We start from the raw sequence: 8,341 nt of genomic DNA, 5'->3' as shown, positions 1-8,341 counted from the left end.
ATATATTACCATGATCTCGATAAGACAAAAAAATCTCTGTATTTTAATGTATAAGATGAATAAGAAGTGTAAAGAGAATGAAACTCTAAACAATAGAAGAATCATTGAAAAAAAAAACACCCTGACAGCACTTTTATTACTAACAGACAGAAACAGACTAAAAATGAAGCCTCAAACAAACAGTTACGGTACAAAAACTTCAAATCAGCTCTGAAAACTTCTAAAATCACATGTGGCACAGACTCTTATGGTTTATTTTAAGTTGAAAAGAACATGTTGAGTAAAAATATAGCTGAAGTCTGTGATTGGGTGTGAATACTCCACATTCTGAGGAGATTTATGAGAAAATCATAAGACATTAAGAAACAGACTGGGTGAAAGAAGACAAAACGTTTAGTACAAAAATTGTGAGAACTTTCGTCTGTGAATGCTTCAGAAAGCTCAAGAGGGAGGTGTGTGATATCAAACTTTGGGGGAAACTTAAACTGAGATTCTGTAAAACTTTTGTAAAGACCTTAAAATGCCACTTCAAACACTTCAAGTCCAACTTCCCGTGACCCGTTTAGACTTTGAATTATCTTTCAACTGTGAAATATGTCTGATCTAAAGAGCTCCAATGGAGGCAGGAGAATCCCATCGTTGCTGATTTTTTTTCCACTGTGCTTTGCTACCAGAAGTCGTAGCTCACTATTCCCGATTGAGATGCACAATTTGCATATTGTTTTTACTTCTTTAAAGCTGTGGGGTGTAAAAATGGACATAATATGGGAACAGAATAGTAATAAGGCTGCTTCAATGCTAATTCATTCTCATACCTATTAATACATTTTGGGTCATTTTTACCCTGTTTTTCCTCTTGCTGATCACTCATACCTGAATATAATAATTCCTCAGTATGGGTTTCACCGCGACCTGTATGTTTGTTTGCCCATAAGTCAAAGTTAAACTGGTTTCTCTGTCTGACCACACGCACAGATCCGTGTATTTACTTCTCACGTATTGCATCAGCTTAACAAAACGAGACTCGCACGCCTCGAGTTTCCGCATGACAAAATGCCACACGCAAACACCTCACCTCATCTTTGTTTCCTCAGCTGTCAAGCTCACGACGCTCAATCGGAAATTCGCTCATATCTGCACGCTCTGCTGCGCTTTTACCCCCACCCCATTTCTCTGCACACACATATACACACACAAAGAAATCTCAGCAACAGAAGACTGAAAGAGAGCTCAGAAACAAATGAAACATCTTTACTCGAAACCGAGAAATGCTTTTTGACTAGATGTGCATTGCCGTCTTGTTAGTTCTCCCCCCACTCGAGTGAAGAGCTCTCAGAAAGGAGAACGATTGGTGTTGGAGATAAAAATGTAGATCTGAAAGATGTGGCACTTACAAAACAGCCAGAAAGCACTGACTGTGAGGAAGACAGAAGATTGTTGTTGGAGGAATCCTACAGCAGCTGAGAGGTAATCTGGCTCCTATGTTTTAGTGGCTTTTTTGAAGGGTTAGGTGACGTTCCCCCTCCTTCAGTAAATCATCTATTTACAGGGCTTATTTTCTTATCAGGCATCAAGAAGGCCACTAGTTCAACAGCTTGTATGTAAGCTTGTGGGCACTTGTATGTGTGTGGTTGGACTAGTTTGTTTGCGCCCATCCCCCACTTACTGTGGGACAATTTCCTGTAAGGGGTGACTTGCTCTGAAACAACTCCAAAAGACAACTTAGGCATAAACAGGTCTGTAGATGTGAACATGTGAGAACTTACAAATCTTTTGGATAATGTGAATAATTCATCCATGTGACTGCCTTGGTTTACCCACCTGCCTCCGTGTCAGCCCCCCCCCCCCCCCCCCCCAAAACAATCCTCCCTCGATCCAGCCCCTCCTGCACCATCCTCTCTGGTGATTCACACCATCATCTGTCTCCAGATGGCCAGAGCTCTGTCGCCGCGCTTCGTCATAGTGATCACAGCTACATTGACTCACACGCTTGCAATCATTTTCTTTTGTGCGCACACACACGCTGACAACCCTCTGAAAACAAAAAAATCCCAAATCCGTTTACTCAGCTGCACGTGTATCCAGCTTCACTGGTTCCTCAGACAAATGGAACAAAGTAGAGCCCGGGACATTAAATCCAGGTTTGGAGAAGTTTTGTATTAGAATGACATTTCATTTAATTAAAAGAAAGCTCATAAATGGGAATCAAATTGTTTTGTCATCAATACTACTTGTGAATTATGTTATGAAAATTGGAATTATTAGCAAAAAAAAAATATATATATATATATATATACATAAATACAAAGTACCCCAGTTTTATTATAATTAATTGGAAAAGTCTTGTTTTCATCATTGCCACTAAAGTCAGCCATTTAGCTGGAGGGGTATCAGGGCATCTTTCGGTTTGGATTTGCCTTTTTTCGGGTTCCCCTTTGGGACACCGTGCTGATTTTTGGGTTCACCAAGAGTTATTTTTTTCCCTGTAAACAACGTACATTTTGGAAAATTACGTGGACTTTGTAAGCAGCCTACGGGTGACCAGAAATATTTTATGAATAAGCCAGAGGACATAAAAAAATAGTGACTGCTTCGGTAGAGAAGGTGGGCAGCAATGTTGCAGCTTCGGCAGCTTTGTTGCGTCTTGTCACAATAGTTGCTTCCGGTCTATTCGTAACTTTACGTCCTTTTCAGAAACTTCTGTAAATTTCGTTAGCAGCGTAAAGTGACAGCTTTTATTGTAACTTACCCCAAAATAAACCTTTTTTAGCTGATAAACTGTCTAGAATGTGTCTAAAATGTTATATAGTACTGTTTCTGTGCTAATTTCGATTTTTTTGTGCGTATTTGTTCAAATCTGTAATATTTGGTCTAAAAACGTGTTTTTGCTGCTCATATGGGTAGAGCAGTGGTACTGTAGGCTAATTTGCATATTGGTTAACAGCTCTCCACGATGACGTGTCTTCTCCACGGTTTCGTCACAGCGGCTGTGTTCTGGTATAAAAGCCTCTCTCTAAGACACGCCCCTGCAGCAGTCAGAGGGTGGAACAGTTAGCAAGCTTAGCATGATCGTCTGTTGACCTTCAGCCTCGGGTGGAGAGAGCTGACTGCTGTGCTCTCCCCCCCCACACACACACCAGCAGTACGTCCTGCACACCGGGAAGGGGAGGAGAAGAATGGCGGCGGGGCAACTGCAGCCCGAACCCATACATGTCAACTTGTAGGACCTATAGAGCAATCTCATGGATTTTTTCAAGTCTTACGGCTATTTTAAAAACCTCATTTTCAAATTTATCTAACATGTCAGAGCCTATAGGATGATTTAAAAAACAATAAATAACATCAAACAGCCATCTTCCAACCTGTTATGCCGCTAGAAATAAGTTAATTTTTCCTCTGTCCTTTCCTTCAGCAGGCGCTTTCATGTCCGCAACTGACACCACCCCCCACCCCCCCGCGGGTGCGAGTTGTATGGACTTTTTGCCAAATTCATGGATTTTTAGGGCTCTTTATACAGGTAAACGTCCAAACAGGTTGACATGTATGTGAACCGGACCGAACTTCAGTCAAACGAGACCCAACACTTTTATTCCTGATTTAAACTAGTGATCTTGTGAGCAGCTGCAGCTGTATGCTTTTTTTTTTTTTCTGTCAGGCTGTCGGAGCGCTCCTCCTCCTCTGTCCGAGGCTGGTGTGGGGTGAGGCAGACACAGAGCTCAGCCAATGCTGCTGGAGCTGGAGCTCAAGGTCCTGATCCACGGACCCAACACGAGTCAGTCCCAGACTGAGCTGACTTGATCAAGTCTCTCTCTGCCTCTGGTGAGGAGGGGGGTGAAAAATCCTCCACCTCAGACCGTTTAGAGATGTAACTATCTGTGATACTGTGGTCACTCTCCATGTAGCATCAATTATGCTAATGCTAGCTGCCAGTCACGTTCTCTCRTCCTGACCACRCCTCCGCTCTCTAACCCCCTTTCCTCCACCCACACCCCCTCCCCTACCCACTTTGATGCATTTTTCAAATTTCGCCTTGGGGCGGAGTTATCTTTTCACAGGGGGGTAAGTTACACTTTAAGAAGCCTGACGAAGACACATGAAAGATAAATTGTGCCGGCTTAGATAGTGGAAGTAGGTAGTGATTTTACAGCTTCAGCAGCTGTTGTTGTGTTTTGTTATCAAAATATCCGGTCAGTTCGTAACTTGCGTAAATTTGGTAAATTTGGTAAACTTACGTGTGGTTTGTAAACATAGAGTCAGGGGCCTTAAAATGTTGACACCCTTTTTCAAAATCCTAAAAGCCTGACTAAAGTGTAATGCTCATGCCAATTTTGCAGAACATGCTTCCATAAAATGTGATCAGTGCACGAGAAAGTATTCACTCGTATTTTTGATTCAAATTGCATTTCTTCCAAACTAATACCAACACAAAATAAAAACATGGTGAAGAATTACATCAGATAGGATTCTCAACATGATCCTGGGCACATTAAATTAATCAATGTGTATTTTGGCTGCTTTACACATCCTGGGATTAGAAAAGAAGCACTGTTGCACTGCTCTGGCATTGCTTTTGCTTCACGTTTGCAGGCTGCAGCATACTCCTGTGAGGCATCGTGTTAAACGCCTTCCAATATAACATTTTAGCAGCAGAAATTCATTAAAGACATGGCTGCTGAATGAAGGATCCGTGGCTGACAGCCTTTGTTAAGAATTTACAAGTAATTCTTCACTTTTCAACCTAGAACCAAATAAAAACATTTCTTTGGCTGTTACATTAGTATGTACACAACTGCTGTGAGGCAGTAAATGAACATTTGCACCAGCTACTGTAAATCCCTGCAAAGAAAGAGACTGCCTGTCTTGTGCAGACACAAAACTAAGGTGGGGATTTTTTATTTTTTTATTTTTTACCCTCTTGATTTACACCGTTCTTATCAGATATCAGTGATCCCAGAGATTGAAGATTAGACACTGGACAGGAGATAACTTATCCTTGTCCTTGTCTTTTTCTTCCCCATACTGCCTTTTTCACTGTTCAGCGTATAGGCAATCTGTCAGTGTTTTTTTTTCCCTGGGAACCAGGTGGGGGCATCATGTGGAGAGAAGAGGCAAGAATGTGTGGGAGTGATGTACACTCCTACACCAGACAATTTTACTTTTAATTTAGCTTAAAATTAATATATTTTTGGATTAAGCTTATTGGTAACAATGCTACATAGAATTACCATATTTATTTATTTATTTATTTATTTATTTATTTATTTATTTATTTCAAATAATGGATAGTTAAAATATAATCTAGAGGCCATGTTCAGTTATGTAAGCTCACTAATTTTAACTTTTAATAATTTTTCCTTTGTATGTTGATCTGAAAGGACACAAATCTAATAGTTGCCATCATGGTTCAGGCATAAAACATGATTTTTGCCTTTCTATTGTGTTGTCATTCTAGCAGAATATCTCACAAATGAAACATTCATGAGGTAATCAGGGAATATACGTACATTTATCTACAAGTGAGTAAGTTATTGTGTCAGCCCAAGTCCGTCACTAACCAACTCAAAAACATATATTTCTACTGCTTTTTCTTGTTTCGATAATTTCGGTCCTTCATAAAAAAATGGCTAAAAATTAGTCAATGTTGCAGATAATGAGCTAAAATTTGACGTGGTAGTAGGAAGTAGTTCTGAACACATATCTTGAGTGCTACAACATTTTTACAAAAACATTTTTGTAAAATTATTGTATATATAAATTTTATGTCATGAACTGCTGTACCCAGCACACCCAATGTTTGTTGCTATTTCATACACTGTTAGCTACCATGGCCAAAAACTACTGCATTGTCAGCGTACATGGCCAATAAAACAATGCTGATTCTGAAACAAAGTCCACACTCATTGTTTGTAAACTGTCTCACAAACTAATCAGACTTTAGAGAAACTCTCAGAAAATAAGCTGAAAATGGAGAAATACAACGTTGAATGTTTGGAGTCAGCTCAATTCAAGATGGCCACCTCAGATAATCAACCTTAGCAAAAACTCTAACTCTAACTTACAACCATGTTGGCAGATTTTGAGATAATTTTGGTGTGATATTATCACAAACCTTTAGTGCTAACAGATCAGAAATAAGAAATCAGAAATGTTTGCTACCATTCACATACAACATCAAGATGTAATGCAGAACAAAATTTACAGTTTAGAACATCTGTCCAGAGAAACACACACAAATAACAAAAATGGGGGAATGAACGTCCAAGGTCTTTCGCACCATGGTGCGCTACCATTTGCAGCAGCTTGGAATACACACAATAGGAAGGATGAGTTAAAAAAGAGCTTTGATCCTATGTTTCCACTGAAGCACAGAAGCATACTCTAAAAAAACCACTCGCATGCTGCAAGAGCTAAGAACAGGTGGGGAGTGGGGGTCAGAACACATGGTATGGGGTGGAGTTCAGCAGAGCTGGTGACATTCCAGGATAGTACTCCGTGTTGGAACCAATCAAAGACCACCAGAGTCCAAACAAGTTGTTATCAACCAAAGCACAAATCACCAGTCAGTTCTCTGTCTCCACCAATTGCGGCCTTCAGATTGATCCGCCCACAGGTGAAACGGGTAGAGATGGGGGAGTCAGGTCTTTCCTCTCACGTCTTACCCAGGGAGTTTTCGATAGCTCGCGACCTGCGGTAACCAGCTGCAGGGATCAAAAGATAAAAATAATTGTTTGGGGCAAGCAGCCTGATTTTCTTTGCTTTAAGTCTGTAACTGCATCTTTGTGATGGCAAAAATGCCAATGTTCCAAATTTCATCACCTCCTTGTCTCTCTTTCCATCTGAAAACTTCACCCAGGTCTAACCCTTCATCTCATGGGCACACTGCTGAACTGGGATTCTCGTCAGAATCACATCCAGTTTGCGACTTATATCCCCCAGTATTTGAGTCTGTGTATTTCCAGTATGTGATATTCCATACAAGGTCCCTGACAGCTTCTCACAGGCCCGGACTGCTGTCAGGATGGCTTTCATTTTCCGATTAACCAGGACTCCTCCACAGCCGATTAGCAGGAATCCAGGTATCATAAATCCAAATATGAACATATACTCCACACCCTCAATGGATAGTGGAGCCAAACAGACCTGGTTCCACCCCCATGAACCAGACACATGCCCGGCCGCAACCGTTCCACTGGACAGCTGTGCTCCCCATGCTCCAATCTCATAGTTGAAAAAATAGTTTCGATTGCGTTCAGAGACCAGTTGACCAGATCCATAGTTCCTTGTCTGTTAGGTGGGTAGAAGAAAGGCTTGACAAAACTGCAAAGCAGGGATGGAGGGACAGGTTCGGGAGAGAAAGCAGAAGCATCTGACTCCTCTGGAAGCCAAGCAGAAAAAAAAGATGAAAAGATGTTGGGAGATCTCCCAGTTTTGCACATAATACTACAAAACAGCTATAACTCCATCATTTTTCATAATGAACATATCTTAGGTTAAAACCCTGGCATAAAACACAGTAGAGGATTTTTTTTTATCATTGTGAATTCATACATGTCAACCCCTTCAAACATGTCTCTGTATCTTGACACTCAAAAATCTGTAACTTTGTTTACAAAGAATCCATATTACTCACACTTAGTGAGGGTTATGTGGACTGCCTTAAATTTGTCATAATAAACAAAACCTACCAACATAAAACACCCACATTTACTGTCTTTTTTTTGACTGAAACGATGTGGTACCCGAGAGTCATCCTGAGCTTTGAAAACTAACAGACCTCACAATATCTTTATTTAAACCTCTTGCATGAGAGGAGGCAAACGTATGCATTTCTTTATGGAATGCTAGCTTCATTTAAAATAAATTCAGTGTTATGGATGCTCAAGATTGAAGACATGTTTTAAATGTTGGAATTTTTGATATGACTGGGTTTTTGAACTCTGATAAAATACCAAACTCAAAAACAGTTTTACAGGTTTTATTTTGAAAGTACAAGGTAGTGGTGAGGTTCTGGATCTGGACGTCAGGAGGGACTGGTAGCTCTGGACACAGGGAACAACTGTTATCAAGGTCAGGGTTTAATTCGAATGAGAAAAATAAAACCACTGACCTGGTGTTCGTAAGAGTGTTCCATACAGAAGCGCTGTTGACAGTCCGAAGCTGAGTGACGTCGTCGCTGCTGTGCGTTGCTGGGTTAATTGGTCCGTGAGGTGAAGACAGAATCCGAGGGAGAGCAAGAATCAAAACCAGAATTTTCACCTGACGATGTGGGACAGACTTGAGCCGTTGGTCAAAGGACAGTGCCGAGATCGAGAGCCGTGTAATCCAAAGGAGCGTCGTGCCG

General features: G+C 40.8%; 1 long non-coding RNA gene across 1 annotated transcript; it reads right to left on the bottom strand.

The window, feature by feature from the left end:
* Positions 1-7,961: 7,961 nt before the first annotated feature.
* On the bottom strand, positions 7,962-8,335 carry LOC106526688 (uncharacterized). Its single transcript, XR_001311290.1, has 2 exons — positions 8,108-8,335; positions 7,962-8,039 (listed from the first exon to the last, which is right to left on the bottom strand). It is a non-coding gene; the product is annotated as an uncharacterized LOC106526688 (long non-coding RNA).
* Between the last annotated feature and the right edge of the window lie 6 nt (positions 8,336-8,341).

Source organism: Austrofundulus limnaeus, unplaced genomic scaffold (assembly GCF_001266775.1).
Source record: "Austrofundulus limnaeus strain Quisiro unplaced genomic scaffold, Austrofundulus_limnaeus-1.0 Scaffold288, whole genome shotgun sequence".
Taxonomy (NCBI): domain Eukaryota; kingdom Metazoa; phylum Chordata; class Actinopteri; order Cyprinodontiformes; family Rivulidae; genus Austrofundulus; species Austrofundulus limnaeus.
This window is presented reverse-complemented; position numbering and strand designations above follow the sequence as displayed.